Source organism: Panthera onca, chromosome B2, assembly GCF_046562875.1.
Source record: "Panthera onca isolate mPanOnc1 chromosome B2, mPanOnc1 haplotype 2, whole genome shotgun sequence".
Lineage (NCBI taxonomy): Eukaryota > Metazoa > Chordata > Mammalia > Carnivora > Felidae > Panthera > Panthera onca.
In genome coordinates, this window is record NC_138343.1 from 140,986,386 (window position 1) to 141,005,133 (window position 18,748).

Genomic DNA, 18,748 nt, shown 5'->3' on the forward strand with positions numbered 1-18,748 from the left:
GACGATAGTACCAGAATCCACAGTCCAGTGCTAGGGAATGTGTCAGTGACAGGAGAGAGCCAAGGGGCTGCTGTGTGGACAAGAATTCTGTTTTCATGACTAGGCATCAATGACCTCAGTACATCTGATGGGATTAGGGAGCAGGTTTCTGCATTGTTACTAGCGTGAGTTATGTTGAAATCTCTTAACTATTAAATATATCCAGCGTTCCTTCAACTCCTTAGGAAATGTAGTCTGAACTGCTGTTCATAATAAACCAGTTACTTGACGTATTCCCTTTGGCTTTTTAAAGAACTGTGGCTTTAATTTTTTTCCCCCTTGGACACTCGGAAATGCTCAGCCAATAACAATTCACTGAAGTAGATGAGGAGCCCGTGAATTTACCTCATAAAAAGCCATGGGAAAGAGCAGAGTTCACTTGCACCTTCTTTATTTTATTATTATTATTATTTTTTTTTTTTTGGTGAAATTTGTATGAGACGCACTGTGCGACCTGTTCTGCTGCATACATTTAATCCTTTACATAAGTGGAAATACATGAGGCAAACAAGAGAACCTTGTCTTACTCATCTTGGTATCTCCAGTACTTGACAGAGTAGATGCTTGACAATTGTGTTTAATAAATAATCACATTATTCATTTCCTTAAAATTTTCTTTTAATGTTTATTTATATTTGAGAGAGGGAGAGAGACAGAGTGTGAGCAGGGGAGCAGCAGAGAGAGAGGGAGACACAACAGGCCCCAGGCTCTGGGCTGTCAGCACAGAGCGTGATGTGGGGCTCGAACCCACAAGCTGTGAGATCATGCCCTGACCTGAAGTCCGGTGCTTAACTGACTGAGCAACCCAGGTGCCCCACATCATTCATTTCTTTACTAATAAAACACCATTTGAGTAAGAGACTGTGTGGGACCAAAGAGAATAGGGTGGAGTCCTTACTTCAGGGAGCTTCCTGGCTAGCAAATGTATTTGCCCAATGCTTTTTTCCTAAGGATGTTAGTAGTTGCATAGCAGATGTAAAGCTTATGGAAGAGTTCCTAAGTCAGCTGAGATCTGCCTGCATTGCTACTTTCCTGAGCAATTTATTTTATTTGTCTGGGAGCCTTCCAATAGGAGGTGGTTTCCTGGATAATTCCCATTACAATTTAATTTAAAATTTGACTTCCTGTGAGATAGAATAAACGGTGTTAAGACTGCGTAGAAGCACACCTGTTTTGTACTAGAAATCTAATTAGAGCTCTTTCCACATGATTTTATGAACGGAAAAATGGCTTTCATGCCACTTAAGCCACTGACATGAGCCAAGTGTTTTCAACCCACGGTAACTACTCAAGCGCTGTAGAGAAATGTGGTGGGAAAAGCAGCTTTTCTGTGCTTTTTGGAGTTGCCATATATTCTTGACACGTAAGCATGTGCAATTTGGGGGAGCCGTTTATATGTTTTTGGGTCCAGATGGTTGTTCCAAAAGGAGCACTGTCCCCGCTGATCGAGTGGGAAGTCAAGACAAAAAGTTTCCCTCTGTGTTACAATCCAGTTTGGAGGGCAGCCCAGCTGTTGCTGTCATGGGGCTGCAGCATCTTCCCTCCCAAGATGCGGTGTACCTGTTCCGAATGAAGATTTTAAATGGTCTGTGGTCACTTTTCTCTGAAAACCTCGTCATGTGCCTTGGCAGATGGCAGGTTTGCATTTGGGCATGAAAGCTAGCAAGCACACTGCTGGCAAGTTCACTCTATTTCTTGAGACTTATTTGGGTAATAAGAATTTATAAGTGAATTACGTTGGTCCTCTATAACTGGTCATTTTATGTGGACACATGGTTGCCAGCTAAATACCAAATACCATTGTGTATCTTTCCTGATACTTGAAAGGAGGTTAGTTTTTTTTGAATAATTACAGCCCCTCTTGGATAACGCTTTTCATTTTCCTAGAGGCAGAAACTCATAGATGTTCTCGGAATAGAGGAAGAAAAGGTTAAAAAAGTAGTGACTCAGGCAAAACCAGAAACCTTGGGCTCTGAGAGGCTGGCCCGGCTGAGATGTTTGGGAACAGCTGTCTAACTGCAGACGCCCAGGCAAACTGCTGAAGCTCCGTGGGTCTGTTTTGTTTAGGTTGGGGGGTGGGTGGGAGGGTGGGGGGCATAGACCAGGTGAGCTCCAGTTCTAAAGATTCTCTGATTGCATGACTGTGCCACTTGGAAGGACAGGCTTGGTAACGGCAGCTGGACACAGTGGCTGGCGTGTGCAAACACGTGCACAGAGGTCCCTGCTCGTGATTCAGAGCACAGCTGGTGGCCCTCTGTGACCTTGACAAGTGTCCTTCTCCGATGGAGATGTTAACAAACTGTGACATGACATGTGCTGTGGAAATGGAGGTGCTTTGATGTCTTCTGGTTGGCTGGCTTACATCTTTCCTGAGGGATCCCTGGACTTGTGGGCAAAGGAAATAGCAGTGGCCGGGAAAAACCAGATCCACTCTTCTGCACACACGCACTCTGTTCCTGGTAATTATATCAGTGTGTGACTGAGCCAAGGATACCCATCAAAAATAGCTGTAAGCCCAGGTGATGCTAGGGTCAGTGCCACAGGATGTGGTTTTTGACATTGCCAAGAGATGAGCCAAAGACTTGTAGAAAAATCCAGCTCTGAGATTTCATAGCCTCCAACAACAAAAGGAAAATAGGAAAGAAAAACAGGATCGGATCTAGTGTGCGATTAATTGCCGATAATCTGAAAGTAAAAGAAACTCACTTATAAATTATATAATTATATACGATAGTTCTATTACATTTTGAGTTCAGGGTCAAGGGCTCTTCCCCTGTTCTGAACAGACTGAAGCCAGGGAGTGCCGGGTGTGGCCAATCCCTCCTCTGGGGCCACCCCCAGCTGGTGAGAACCCCCTTGGGAGCTGAAGCCTGTTTACACACGGGGCTGGCGGTGTATCATATCAGCCCAAACCGTGGCTGGGGTGGCCTGGACGTGCTCCATTCTTCCTGTCCGTGAATCCCCGTGAGGACTTCATGTGATCAAATGATTTCAACGTGGTGGCGACCTCCCACTAGTTCCTCTTGTAATGCTCCTAGGTGCCCTCAAACATTGCATTTGGGTCACCGAGGACACAATTCTATGAATCATTTAGGCCACAGTAATAGCTGCAATAACTCTTTTACTATCCTCTGGGTGCTTTCAAAGTGGATCTCTCATCCAATTTTATCTGGTTTATCAAGTTTTTGTCAATGTGGATTGGGCCGCGTGAAGATGAGCAGTCACCAAGCTTTACATTATAAGGAAGAGCCAGGTTAGAGGAGGAAGGCAGCTCTGCTCTCCTCCCTCTTTGGTAGAGCCCGAGGAGCAAGCTATTTGCCTAATGAAACTGGTTCTGCTCCACGATGGAGAGAATCCTTGTGTGACATGTTTCGTAATAGCCCTGTCTGGGTTGGCCATAGTCTCGGGAGAGGGGACCTGCTCAGGGCTTCCACTCCTGGACTGCCAGCAAAGCCTTTAGAGAATGAGCTTCCTGGGTTTTCCCCAGAGCTTCTTTGTTCTGACCTTTGCACAGAGACGTAATGCAAGCCATGCAGCTGTCACTGAGCACAGAGCACCTCGCTGGTAGAAATTCGTGTTCACACAGGAAGGAATTGCCATATCTGGTCCTCGGGCATTGCAAATGTTTATCCCACGTAATCCTCATATTGACCTCAAGAACTTTACAGGTGGGGAAACTGAGGCTCTGTGAAGTCACCAGGTGGTAGGAGGTGGGCCCAGGGTTTGCCTGCCTATGCCCCACCCCTGGGGAGCCTGCCTCCGAATCCAGGGAGATCAGGTAATCACATGCGTCGGGAAGAAGGCAAGAGTAAGGGGGCCCCACGGGGAAAATGCTAGCATCTGTGGAGGTGTGAGTGCGAGAGGGGAGGGAAGGGTGTTCGAGAAAGTTTTCATGGAGTAGATGATACTGGGATGAATGTCAAAGAAGGGCTGAGGTGTAGACAAATCTGTGCTTTCTTTTTTTTTAAAACATTTTTTGAGTTTATTTATTTATTTTCAGAGAGACAGAGACAATGTGAGAGGAGGTGGGGCAGATAGAGAGGGAGAGGGAGAGGGCGAGAGAGAGAGAGAGAGAGAGAGAGAGAGAGAGTCCCAAGCAGGCTCCATGCTGCCAGCACAGATCCTGATGTGGGGCTTGAACTCATGAACCATGAGATCATGACCTGAGCCGAAAGCAAGAGTCGGATGCTTAGCCGACTGAGCCACCCTGGTGCCCCATGTGCTTTCTTGACCAGTGTCTGTATCTGGCATTGGATTGTAAGCTGAGTATGGCAGGGACCTTCCCTTTCCTCTCTATTCCTTTTTCCTTTCTGCACTGTGCCCCAATGTTCTGGCAGAGTGGCAGAGAGCTGGTCACACAGCCGGTGTGGGCTAGGCGGGTACCGTTTTAATGGGTGGTTGGGTTGGATATTGATATGGAGGCACCCAAGGCAGCAAGAAGAGCATGGGTGTGGAGAATCGGGCCAGGGTCTTGGGCAGGGCGAGAGCAAGGAGTCACGGCCAATGGGAGCCGGACAGGCACATTGACACGGCACCATGGGAGGCCTCGGGATGCCAGGCAAAGGCTCTGTAGAGACCCGGTGCTAGCTCTGGGGCCGGGGCTAACTTACCGAATGTCTCTGCGCCTCCAGCTCTTCCTTATTTGTAAAGTGGAGATAATGAAGGCACAACCTTCGGAGTTTGGAATTTAATTTACTCTTACATTAAATAACGTAAGACCTGTCAAGTGTTTAGCGCCGTGTTGACCCACAGTAACGTAAGTGCTTGACGCCCCTTAGCTGTCGTTGTTTTTCTTAATTCACGAACCCTCGGGACAGTGTGGCTTTCTTGTGGAGTAGCGTGAGATCGGGCCAAGCTTTTACACGAATTAGTCTGGCGGCTACAGGACTGTTTGGGGTGGAGGCGAGACCCCCGCAGGAGATGTGAGGGTGAGTGTCTGGGATCTGGAGCACCCGGGTGAGCAGGTGTGAGGACTTGAGCTGGGGACCCGTGGGGAGAACGTAGCGTGGGCCCAGGCGCCAGGCACTTCATCCAGGCCGAGTGTGCGGGGCTCCACGACTCACCAAGGGGAGGATGGAGCTTTGCATCTGAGTCCCTAGTTCATGGGAAGAGGGGAACCAGGCAGGTTTGCTTTGGAAAGATGATGAGTTCAGTCTGGGCTGTGTTGATTCCATGGTGCCCGTGGAATCTCCAGATGCAGAAGTCCCAGTGAGTTAGGAGACGTCACTCCAGGACTCTGGAGGGAGGTCGGGCAGGCAAGCCCACAGGGAAGTCACCGACACAGAGCCATCTGGACGGAAGGCCGAGAGCGGCCTGAGGACAGGCCTGAGCTCCCAGGGAGGGGCTGGCGTGGCTGGGGGTGGGGATGCAGAGGAGGCCGAGGAGGCCCTTCCTCTGCTGAGCTTGATAATGAGACCTGGCCGCCGCTGGGCAAGAGCAGGGGGCCGTGGCCATGCGTGTGACGTGGTGACAACAGCCATCTCTGCTTGACGGCCCTGCCTTGTAACCGCAGGTCTTCCCAGTGTAACCCAGCCTTTCCCAGAATCGCTGTGGCCGAAAAGAGGGTGGGTGAGCTTGGGGCGCCACATCAGGAATCCCACTAAGTGCCCTTTGCCAGAGGGTCGTGGTTTTCCGGTCACATGAAGCTTTACACCTTTTCATTTTCAGACGGCACCGACCGGCAATGCTGGAACAACAAATTAGGTTAATGGATGTGTCCTTCCTTAAGGAGGCCATGTCCCCTCCAGAGAAAACCTAGATTCTCTTTATAGTGGTGTCGTGCAAATGAACGGTGTGCCCTGTGCTCTGCTTGTGAGCACCCCGGGTGGGCTCGTTCTGTTCTCGCCCAATCCTGAGGGGGCTGTCTTTGCAGTGAGATTGAGGTTCTTAATCATTTTAAAAGGAAGCTAGTCAGCCCTCTTCCCAGAAAAATGGCTGTGTGTGCCTGCATACAGCTCTTGGGTCAGTTCAGTGGTTTTGAAGCCCCTGAAGCCCTCCGGTTAAGAATCCTTCCCTTAAAGTCTCAGCCTCAGAATTTTCCTGTTATGAACAAATGACCTTCTGTGTCAAGGTGGTATAGATTCAAATGTGTATTATTGAAGAAGGCTACTGGCTCTTCTCGATAACTATCCTGTTGACCGCCGCAAGATAATACATTTGTGTGTTTAAAACTGGGAAAAAGAGTCCTGTGGATGCTATGATTCACTCTTTCCCATATAAAATTATGGAGTCATGTAGGTCGGACTTTTGTAGAAGAAGGGAAAGCACAAGTTGATTAAATTTACAGACGTTCATGTTTTTATGGGACGGTAGAGCAAAATAAAAAATACATGTGGGTCTCTTTTCTCTTTATTTTATAATTTATTTGATTTTCTAAATAGAGATTAAGCTAGTTAAAAGTTATGTGCACTGAACTGTCATGTAACTTTTTTTATTTTTTTTAAACAATTTTTTTTAATGTTTATTTATTTTTGAGACAGAGAGAGACAGAGCATGAACAGGGGAGGGTCAGAGAGAGAGGGAGACACAGAATCTGAAGCAAGCAAGTTCCAGGCTCTGAGCTGTCAGCACAGAGCCCGACGTGGGGCTCAAACTCACAGACCGTGAGATCATGACCTGAGCCGAAGTCGGAGGCTCAACCAACTGAGCCACCCAGGTGCCCCATGAACTGTCATGTACTTTTTTAATTGAGGTAAAATATACCACCAAAATTTACCTTTTTAACCACTTTTAAGCGGTAAAAATTCACTTTTAAGTGAATCTCATGACATTAAAGATCTGATGTAGTTTTAATTAATCTCATTGTGAAAAGTTTCTAAATCTTCAAAAAGTAATGACAAAGAAAATATTGTAAGAAAGTATTTGCCCAGAAAAATGTAGTCCTTGAACTGGTTCCTAAGGTGTCACAAATTTGGCCTTTCCTGGGCAAGAATACCACAAGCATTTAAGAATGCTTTAGGGATGGGCGCCTGGGTGGCTCAGTCGGTTAAGTGTCTGACTTCAACTCAGGTCATGATCTCACGGTTTGTGAGTTCAAGCCCCATGTTGGGCTCTGTGCTGACAGCTCAGAGGCTGGAGCCTGCTTCCAATTCTGGAAGCAGAATTGTTCCTTCTCTCTCTGTTCCTTCCCTGCTTGTACTCTGTCTCTCCCTCTCTCAAAAATAAAAAAATAAAGATTAAAATTTTTTTTTAAAAAAAGAATGTTTTAGGGAAAGTTCTCATAGATTTTAGAAGTAGAATTGTCTTTTAAATGGGGTGATTTTATTTTGCTAGAGGACTAAGGAAATCTCCAAGGTAGCCATATTAAGAAAATTTTAGAGACTGTACGATTAAAATCTGGACTTTGAGTTGCATCGGGAAGTATGGAAACAGTGAGACTCTTGAAAGGCGTCAGGGGTAGACAGATCTCTGTATGTTTCATTAGCTGAAGTTGACGTATTTTCACAGGTATCTACTGCATGGCATGAGGCTAAAATCTTGTGGGAATTTGCAAACGTGAGGATCACCCTAGTAACATCTATATTAACCTTTACATCTAACATTGTTAGTAAAAGATGCTTGTGCCTTTGTGAAAAGACTCAGGGAAAAAACAACAATGATATTTTTCCTTCTCTTATACCACAGGATGTTCCTCCCTTATCCCAGGCATTGTTTTTGAAATTCAAAAGTCTGGATGTCATATTAGAAGCAGCCAAAATATTAGTGTTGGTGTCAGGAAGTTAGAATACTATTTCCAAAAGCAGTGTGAGCCAAAGCTGTGGAATTTATGGATGTACTTGGCTGTGGGGGATAGTAGGGAAAGCTTTGGACAAATGTATCTTATAAGTAATAAATTCAGGGTATTGTCCAGACTGCGGTAAGTTCCAAGGGCTGAATTCATCTAGAATTGAGCATTCATGCTGAGTTAGCCGCTTCACTGCCTAAAGAATCATATTGCCAAACAAAGAGTCTTTGTGGCAGTGAATGCAAGGGGCATCGAGTGACATTTCTTTAACACTGTCACTTAGGGTTGGTACGGTTCCCTGTTCAAAGGCACTGTCATTTCCCCTCATCTGGTGTAGCCATTTACATCTCTTACTTCATTCTTTTCTTTAAGTGTATTTATTTATTTTGAGAGAGGGGGGGAGTTGGGGAGGGCAGCGAGAGAGGGAGAAAGAGAGAATCCCAAGCAGGCTCCATGCTGGAAGCACAGAGCCCGACGTCAGGCTCAAACTCATGACCGTGAGATCATGACCTGAGCCGAAATCAAGAGTCAGAAGCTCAACCGACTGAGCCACCCAGATGCCCCTGCCACTCTTATTTCCTAATGAAATATTTCCTTTCTTCATTCTCAAAATGTCTTAGGGCCCTCAAGAAACTGACAAGTACAATTGAAGAGCGCTTGAAAATATTTTTGAGAGCTTGTAGAAGATATGGGAAGGTTTCTAATGATTGCAAGAAGACTGATTTTAAAAAAATTTTTAAATGTTTTTATTTATTTTTGAGAGAGAGAGAGAAACAGCATGAGCAGGGGAGGGGCAGAGGGAGAGGGAGACACAGAATCGGAAGCAGGCTCCAGGCTCTGAGCTGTCAGCACAGAGCCTGACGCGGGGCCTGAACTCACAAACTGCAAGATCATGACCTGAGCTGAAGTCAGACACTTAACAGACTGAGCCACCCAGGCACCACAAGAGGACCAATTTTAAGGTCTCTCTTCCTCAAAAGAAAAGAAGTCCTGCTGGGTATTGGTTTATGGCCCCAAATTAGAGCAATAGGCCATTTATACAAGTGCCCAGGATCCCAAGACATGACCACTGGGGCTACAGGAGGAGCTGAGGGTGCTGACCTAAGCAGGCATGTCCTGGGGACGTCCCTCAGAGTTTCACCACTCAGAAAATGCCATCACTGGACTAAGCCTTATGGACACAACAGGAAAACTGAAAGCAAGGATCCTCTCCTAGTCCTTCCAAGGAGCCCCTTTAGAAGACAGGGTATGCACGCACGAGCAGTAATGATGGCTAACCTCTACGGGACCAAACAGGGCCATGTGAGAGCGGAGGAGCAGGAGTGCACTCAGGCTTCATTAGGTCTTTTTAGTCTCCAGAGAGACAAAACGAGGAGTGGCTGGAGGCATGAGCTCTGCAGCCAGGTTGCCTGGGTTGAGATCCCAGCTCTGCCACTTGCCGGTTGTGTGACCTCAGGGTGAACTACTTAACCTCTCTGTGCCTCGGTTTCCCCATATTTAAAATGGAGATAATAATAGGCCCTACCTAAGAGGGATGCTGAGGGATTAGGTAATACATGTCAAGGACCTGGCTCACAGTGTGTGGTGTATAAATGTTTGCTGTAATTATAATTATTCTGCAATCTTATGTTTTTTTTTTTTAATTTTTTTTTAACGTTTATTTATTTTTGAGACAGAGAGAGACAGAGCATGAACAGGGGAGGAGCAGAGAGAGAGGGAGACACAGAATCTGAAACAGGCTCCAGGCTCTGAGCTGTCAGCACAGAGCCCGACACGGGGCTCGAACTCATGGGCAGTGAGATCATGACCTGAGCCGAAGTCGGACGCTTAACCGACCAAGCCACCCAGGCGCCCCTGCAATCTTATGTTTATCGGGAAATCTGGACTACCTACCTAAGAGCCCCTATTGCTGGGAGTGTGTTCACCTTATTGGACTTCAGGGTTCAGGAGCTTCTCCCAGAGAGCCTCTGCAGAGCTTAGTGCCAAGTGGATTGAGGGGCCCTGAGAGACCCATCACTGAGGGTTTACTCCCCAAGCACTGCATTTGCCAAATTACGAGGGTTTTTTGTTCGTTTGTTTCTCGAGCAATAGTTTCTTGCACCTGACGTTTGCACAAAGGAAGAGCTGTCTAAGCAGGCAGTCTGTACCGTCTTCCCTCCATCCTTCCCGTCCCTCTCCACAGGCGGTGTGATGTGGCAGGTAACTAAGAGCGTAGCTTCTGGAATTGCACTGATTACTAGCTGTGCGGCCCAGGGCGAGTCATCTAACTTCTCTAAGCCTTAGTCTTCCGACCTGTACAAGGGGCTGATACAGACATTTACCTCATAAAATGTGACGATTAAAAAAAGACAAAAGCTTTAAAAGATGTTACCATTGGGGGAAACAGGGTGAAGTGTCCACGGAAACTCTCTGTACTATTTTTGCAACTTCCTGTGAGTCTCTATTTTCTTTTTTTTTTTTAAGTGAAAATAAAAGCATGCAAAGAGCTTAGCCATGTCCTTGGCCCACAAATGCTAAGAAATTTCCCAAGTATGTGTACAAACTTATTGAGTATGGATGCACACTACTAAATATTTCAGGTGCACAAATTGATTTCATCCTCAAAACACCCCTACGAGGTAGGCTGTTCCCATTTTTCAGATTGGGAATCTGAGTCACAAAAAGAGTAAAAGCCACTTATCCAGGCCGGCGGTCTGCGTGGAGCCCGTGCCTCAACCACGGCGCTGTGTGCCTTCCCTAGTGAGAGCTCAGGGTGGTGCGTTCTTCTGATCACGACTGGTGATAGAACCCTCCATTTCAGAGACTGCTGGTGCCTCCGTAGTGTGGTTCATGCAGGGGAACAGAATCCCTTTACACGTCCCAGCATTTGTGCACTGAATGGCTGGCGTTGTTTAATACAGTTTGGTAACCTGCCTGAATTAAAGATGAGCATCTCTGTAACAGTTACATATAACACCAAATTTGGTGGCTTTGTTAATGCCTTGAAAGATCGGAACAGAGCTCACAGGAGCCTTGAAAACCATGTACTAGAAACTGCCCTCAGAGCAGCAGCGGCTCAACACAGACTGCAGACACACGTCCTGCATGGGAAGAGTGCCACAGGCCTAGACAGATACACCCAGGAAGGTCTGGACCTGTTTCTAGCTGCTGCGTGAAGTACTAAGGTGGCTCCTTGCTACAGGCAGGCTTGAGGGTATTAACAGCAGCATGACATGGCCAGATCGGGGAGTTATCTTCTGTCTGGACATTTGTCAGACCTTTATCAGAATACTGTGTTCACTTTTGCTATTCAGTGTCCAAGGTGATGTGGATTTGTCTGCACAAGAGCCGTGAAAGCGGTGGAGGCCGCTGTTCTGGCTCTCACAGCCGGGCGACCCGTGGGCCTGCTCTTACTCTAGGGCTGCGAGGACTTCTTTTTCAGTTAACGGCACGAGCTTTGCTTTAAAAGAAAAAAAAAAAAGCTGTTCTTTAGAGAACGTCTTAGTGTTGGCACTGCTGCCTCTTGAGCTATAGTCATCTTGAAGTTTGTACTCAGAAAGAGCCTCCCTGTTTCTCAGGGCTGTTTCTCAGCCTGCTCTGTCTGTGAACGTGGGCTGTGATAAGGAGTCATCTCTCGTAGCCTCCGTGGCATTCGTGGCTGCCCAGGTCTGAGCATGATTACTGTCACTGCCCCTGAAATGAGGAAAGGGCTTCTCAAGTGCAACGCGGGGCTCTCCCCATGTCCCCGTATGGCCTCTCCAGTGATTAAACTCTAGAGCACGCTCCGTTTTCAGCTTCAGAGGGTGATGGCCCTTGGCGATTCCCCTAATGCGCTCACTCTGCTTTGCCCTATGTTAGAGAATGTGCACCTGACTGTGATTGGACATTATTCACCACCTTCACCACCGCCTCACCCCCAGGCCTACATCATCATTACCTCCTGATGCGTCTCTCCGCTCCCCAACCCTGTTCTCCACACAGCAATGAGGGGTCTCTTCAAACAGAAGTCGGGTCATACCATCGATGGCTGGGGAGTCTTGATGAGCTTACCTGTCTGACCTGCCCCAGTCGGCCTAAGCTCCCATCCCCCTCCCCTTGCTCATTTACTCCAGCCATCCTGGCTTCCTAGGGGCTCCTCCAGTACCTGGCCACTCTCCCCCATGGTCCGGGCACCTGCCGTTCCCTTTGCGGGGAATCCTTTCCCCCCAGATGTACACATGGCTGGCTTATTTCCTCTCTTCTTTCAGGTGTTCGGTCAAATGCCACCTTCCGGTGATGCCCAACTCCTAGAGCTGCTCTGTCTAAAGCAGAAGTCCCCACATACTTCATATCCCCCTTCCCTACTTTATCTTCAGTCCTTTCTTCCAAATACCATCTAACATACGTTTTACTTTTTAGTCTTGCTTATAACCTCTTTCTTTCCATTACAGTGTTTGCTTCTTGAGGGCAGAATTTTAAAATATGTTTTATTTTCTACTGAATCTTCAGTGTCAAGAATGGGACCTAGGTGTAGGAGGGGCTCAGTAAATATTTGTTGCACGAATACCTGATCAGTAATGTTGTTCATAATCAGTGTCAGTTCCCCGAAGGCAGGGCACACACGGTCTGTCCTCAAAATATTTGGTGCCGTCTACCTGCAAACAGGATAGAGGATCTCCTATTGGGTAAGTTGGACTGTTTGCAGGGAGAGAAGTAGGTGTGCAGCCTGTTGAGGTCTTGTCTGGCTATGGAGTCTCCAACCATTTCAGTGCTAACCCAGAGTAAACCTAACAGTTCCCCAGATTGCTATCTCTGCCCCTGTTTTGTATCTGTAATAGTTTTGTGTCTGCAGGGAAGTCACTAGTGGAAGTTGAAAAGTGGGGCCTAGGACACCTTTTAGGAGGTAGAGGTCAAGGCAGAGATGGAAAGTGGACGTAGCATTTGTCTGGAAGAATCACTTATGGCTTTGATCTTTCTAGACTTTGCAAATCCTGCGTCCCGTGCTGGCAGGTTTCCGATCGTGGAGAAGAGAGCTCTTTAAGCTGCAAGCTGTTTCCAAGCAGACAGCAAATACTTGTTCTTATTTCCAAAGTTCTGGTAATTTGCTTATTTGTTCTCTGAGGCTGTAGCCTCCTCGTCGCTCACTGTGTCTGTGTTAGATTGGCGATGTGTCGTGTGGGAGTAAGGAAGGAACATTTCCTATGTTAATTTCTCTCTGACAAGCACATGTGCAAATCTAGACACAGCCTCTTGTCTAAAAAAGTAGAAGATAAAAGAAGAAAAAAGTCTCCATCCTTGTTGTGCGTGTCGTTTCCATACGGAAAAGATCCTGTGTTTCCTGGAAACCCATATTGAAAACATGTATGGGCTCCATTTACTTCTTCCTCATATGTAGGATTTAATTAGGAAAGAAAGTCCTGCAATATCTCAACTACAGTAGTTTATTTATTAATGGAGAACCCTGGGAGAAGTAAAATTATTAAATCAAAAATAAGATGAAATAGTTCTACCTGATGGCCCTGGGTACAGAACTAGTAAGACTCAATCGAATATACGGAATTCTTGCTCAACGCCAGGGTCTATGTCTGAAGCTTTATGTGCATTTCTCATTTATTCCTCAGGATGAACTGGCTAGATAGATACTCTTACGGATACAGAAACTGAGGCTTGGAGAGTGTTTTCTCAAGGTAAAATAGCCACTGAGTGGTAGAATCATATGTTTAGAGCTGGTGGTCTGATTTCAGAGCCTGTGTCCACACTTACTACACTCAACTGGCTCTCTAGAAAGTAGAGGAAAGACACCTAGTGAGGTAAGAAGGTACTCTGGATTTATATCTTCTCCCTCTGCCTCCTCAGCCTGCCATCCCCATGTAGTAATAGTACCCACTACTTTGCATAAAAACGAAAATAACCTTTGATTATAGTGAAATTTACATAGTTTACAGTAACAAAGAGGCCTGGCATAAGTAAATACTTATGGATTTTTACTTTATAAATACTTTATGAATTTTTACAGGAACAAGGTTTGATATTGGATGAAGACCATAATTTCCAGATTAAACTAGGAAGGAACTTAGCTAATCAGTTTGATTTAGCATAGATTGGTGCAGAAAACCCAGCAGTGCACCCGTTTAGAGAATATTTTAGATCCAAATGTGCAAGTTATCATAAATCATAAGTCCTGATGACCATCCAGTTCTCTCTTTTTTTTTTTTAATTTTTTTAATGTTTATTTATTTTTGAGACAGAGAGAAACAGATTGAGAGTGGGGAAGGGGCAGAGAGAGAGGGAGGCGCAGAATCGGAAGCAGGCTCCAGGCCCCGAGCTGTCAGCACAGAGCCCGATGCGGGGCTCGAACCCACGAACCGTGAGATCATGACCTGAGCCGAAGTCAGATGCTCTACCGACTGAGCCACCCAGGCGCCCCCACCATCCAGTTTTCTGTGTGATTGAAAACAGCTCAAGCATGTTGAGTGTCAGTGTTGGTCACCCAAGCCCTCCCAGCCCCAGTAGGACCCCATTTGTGCATGCGCAAGGCAACTGAAGATCAAATGCCATTACTCATTCGGTTCTGATGACTTAAGGGCAGGGTATTAGTCAACTTTGCTACTGTAACACACAGTTGCAAAAGTTGAATGGCTTTCAACAGCGAATGGCTTGCTTGTATAACACAGGCCTTCTCTGTAGGCTGTGGGGCCCTGCATGGGTTTTCTCGTCCTCAGAGCAACAGTTATCTGGGCAAGCTGTTCTCATGGTGGAAGGGAGAGGAGGATGCCGCGCTGAACCACGTGTTGAATCAGAAGCTACTCTCATGTGGCAGGTGTCACATTTGTTCACATTCCTTGGCCAAAGCGAGTTCTATGGCCAGTCTGGACAGTGGGGCCGGAGGTCTATTTGGGCCACCGGGACACATTACAGGTCACACGACGAAGGACAAGGGTGTGGTCTTTGGGGGGATGGGCACGGTGGGAGGTGTGAGTCTACCCATTTGAGAAGCTGGAAGTCTGCATTCTGTCTTGGCCCATGTAAGGAGGAGGTCCGCACGGACGGGTTAGGTATTTGATCTTGGTTTGCAGATATGCTGTGTGCAACTACGTTTGCAGTCCCTTGCTTTCACTCTCCCTATCCGAGCCATCTCTGGGAGCTTTCTAGGAACCATAGGAAACAGCAAAGTTTTTTCACCTTCTTGTGTAAGAAGCTCTGAGAATTGTCTTGACTTGAGAAGTGTGACCGTGACTTTCAGAGTACTGGCGCCTGTTTTTTTGGACAAGTGTGCACTCACCCCAGGCTGAGGCATCACATGGCCCTGAACTAAGAGAGAGGCCAGAGCCTGGGTAAAGGGGTAAAGAGGCCAGCAGTGGGTTGACAGGAATCTCATTGGGTGCTTGCCTGGAGGGAGGTGGGTGGCTGTGGAGCAGAGCCCCTGGCTGTGATGTAGGGTCTCTGTCATGGTCGTGGTGCTGGAGTTCATCAGGTCCCTGGTGGCCACAGGACTAAAGAAGGAGGGCGAGAAGCGAATGCATTCTGGAAGTCGCAGCTCTGGTGTGCGGATCTTTTTGGGGGGAATAAAGCCACGAGGCACGCTTCCATTTAACCTCAGATAAATTTTTTACAGATATTTGGATCCAGCTTCTTATTTTTTTTTTAAAGTGTTAATAACATCATTTGTTCAATAGGCACTGGATTTACAATGTTCAAAATTCAAAAGGAACAAAAGAGCTTTCAGCAAAAGTCTCCCGTCTAACCCTGTCTCCCAACTTCCTTCAGTTCTGCTCATGAGGCCGTTACTAGTTTCCTGTGTGTCTGCCCTTCCACAGACCTTTCATGCATGTTTGTAAGACATATCCTTTGTTGCTGGAAAACTTTCTACACAACAAGAATTACATTAGAAATTCATTGTGCAGCAAAGAAAGAAAGAAAGAGAGAGAGAGAGAGAGAGAGAGAGAGAGAGAGAGAGAGAGAAAGAAAGAAAGAAAGAGAAATTGTGCAGCAAACTTTATTGGGAATCTTCCAATATATGTTACATTTGAACCTGTTTATTTCTTAGATCACGATTTTATTACTCAGGATACCTTAGGAAAAGTATTCTGTGTCAGTATAAATGTCTTTGCTCTCAAGTTGAATAATGTAAGAAGACAAAGTTTATAAAAAGAGTTAGTACAGGTCCAAGTACTATTTTTTTGTTTTTTTCTGAGAGAGAGAGAGAGGGAGAGAGAGAGGGAGAGAGAGAATCTTAAGCAAGCCCCATGCTTAGCATGGAGCCTGATGCAGGGCTTGATTCCAAGACCTGGGATCACGACCTGAGCTGAAATCAAGAGTTGGACGCTCAACCAACTGAGCCACCCAGGCGCCCTGTACGGGGTATTTTAAAGTTTAACATTAGCATTACAGTTAACTCATGATACAAATTTTTATTTTATTTTTTGGCATTGAACTTTTTAAAATTTATGTTTTTATCGTTTTATTTTTTTCCCCATCATGTAAATGTACTCTTTAATCCCCATTCCCTATCTCCCCCATTCCCTCCCCCCTCCACCACCCTCTAGTAACCATCAATGTATTTTCTATGGTTAAGAGTCTATTTCTTGGTTTGTCTCTCTCTCTTCTTTTTTCCTTTGTTTTGTTTCTTAAACTCCACATATATTGAATGAGATCATATGGTATTTGTCTTTCTCCGGTTTATTTCTCTTAGGATTATACTTTCTATCCATGTTGTTGGAAATGGCAAGAATTCATTCTTTTTTTGTGGCTGAATAATACTCCACTGTGTTTATATACCACATCTTCTTTATCCATTCATCAGTCAGTGGACACTTGGGGTTCTTCCATATCTTGGCTATTGTAAATAATGCTGCAGTAAATATCGGGGTGCATGTATCCCTTTGAATTAGTGTTTTTGTATTTTGGGGGTAAATACCAGTCGTGTGATTACTGGATACTTCTATTTTTCACTTTCTGGGGAACGTCCATACTGTTCTCCACAGTGGCTGCACCAGTTTGCATTCCCACCAACACCGTGCGAGAGTTCCCCCTTCTCCGCATCCTCGCCAACACCTGTCGCTTCCTCATGACACACATCTTTTATCCTCATGGTGCTTCAGCTTTATTACCTGTCAGATCGATGTAATGATCCTTATTATCCAGGCTCAAGATAGCAGAAGCTGTGCTCTGTTAGTACATAATATTCGGAAAGTTCTCTGGAAACTTCCGCGTGTGATGTTCACCACTGAGCCTGGAGCTATGACTGCTATTAAAGAATGAGTTGCTAGGAGAGAAGTGGATCAGTAACGGCAGACAGGAGCCTCCTTTCCCCTGGCTTGCAAAACTCCTCACTGGCTTCCAAGCCTCGTTCTCTGCGTGTGCCTGTTGGTGGCAGAGTAAATATTATTTCCGTTAACCAAAGACAAAAATAAAATGTTTGCCATACATCATTTCCCCGGCGTTTTGCCCAGGACTCTCTTTTCCTGAAGCAGAAAGCATCCCTGGTGGGCGCCGAACAATATGCCTGTGCTGTCCTGCAGGGGCAGCTGGTCACCCAACCCGAAGCCCTGGTCAGATGCCTCCTGAAGAATCACCTCCTCCACTCTTTCCACCTTTCACACAGCAGGAGCACTCCTGGAGGTATCCTCTGCCATGGGCAACGCTCCTGGTGGGTTTTTCTTTTTTCTTTTCTTTTCTTTTCTTTTCTTTTCTTTTCTTTTCTTTTCTTTTCTCTTCTATTCTTTTTTTTTTTTTTATAGAGGACCAAGGGGCCTCCTTTTTTTTTAAATTTAATTTTTATTTACTTTTGAAAGAGAGAGAGACAGACAGAGTGTGACCTGGGGGAGGGGCAGAGAGAGAGGGAGATACAGAATCTGAAGCAGGCTCCGGGCTCTGAGCTGTCAGCACAGAGCCCGACACGGGGCTTGAACTCACAAACTGTGAGACCATAACCTGAGCCAAAGTCAGATGCTTAACCAACTGAGCTACCCAGGTGTCCTCCCCCTTTATTTAAAGCAGCAATTCTAAGATTTGTCCAGAACTTGATCAAAGAACATCATTGGGCAAAAGTGAGGTAGTCATTTCGTCTGTCACTTGGTTGAAGCCAACTTAGGTAAGTTTGTCCACAGGTTACTCAGGGTAGGGGCCCCTGCCAGAGCAAAGGGGGAGCATGGTGGCAGCACCCAGGGGATCCTGTCCCTAACCCCACCACCTCCACTCTGCTCCAGTCCTCAGAGTTCATTTATGGCCCCTACTGATAACACTCTGGTCAGACTGCTAGCATTGGAATCCCAGTTCTGCCTCTTACTAGCTGTATGACTTTGGGTAGTGCCCTGACCTCTCTGGGCCTCTGTTTTCCTCCTCTGTAAACTGGAGATATCTGTCTTTTGGGGTTATATTTGAGATTAAATGTATTAATATAGGGAAAGCTTTTAGAACAGTGCCTGACGTATTGTAAGTACTGGATGAATGAATGAATATTATTATTTAATTATTGTTCACAGTCAGCCAACATTTATAAATAAAAGGTCTTCTTTGTGTGAAGCTTTGTGCGAAGTCTTTACATGATATTTCATTTATCCCCCTCAATGATCTCATGAGCTTTATATTTCAGGAGTAAAGAAAATGAGAACCAGGAGGTCAAGGCGCTTGTCCAAAGTCAAATGGTTAATAAGTGGCAGAGTGGAAGTTTTAATTTTAGTCTGTCTGGCTCCAAATTCCACACTTCCAAATATTATTATGGGCAGTCCACACATCCACAGTGAAACCTACCATTGGTGAGCAAAGCACACCTAACTGCAGAATCCCAGGGTGTAATGTTTCAAGTTGTGCCTTTTGTAATGGCATTCGATATTTGCCTGTGTATACCTGGAAACAACTGTTGGTCAAGGGGCTCTGGGAATGGAAGAAGCCCTGAGATAAGCCTCCAGTAGGACGACATATTTTGTTTCCTTTCTAAATGTAGGAAACTCAGCAAGGATTTTTCCGCCTCAGTTGCAGACAGCATCTTGTAGGCGGCCTTTGGTAAAAAGTCCTTCTCAGGCCATC

General features: G+C 46.0%; 1 protein-coding gene and 1 non-coding gene across 4 annotated transcripts in view; one reads left to right on the forward strand and one right to left on the reverse strand.

Annotated features, from left to right (window-relative positions):
* ZDHHC14 (zDHHC palmitoyltransferase 14) overlaps positions 1-18,748 on the forward strand; it is a 291,747-nt gene that overhangs the window by 49,955 nt on the left and 223,044 nt on the right. The gene's annotated exons all lie outside the window — the stretch shown is intronic.
* Positions 14,058-14,142, reverse strand: TRNAR-UCG (transfer RNA arginine (anticodon UCG)). Its single transcript has one exon. It is a non-coding gene; the product is annotated as a tRNA-Arg (tRNA).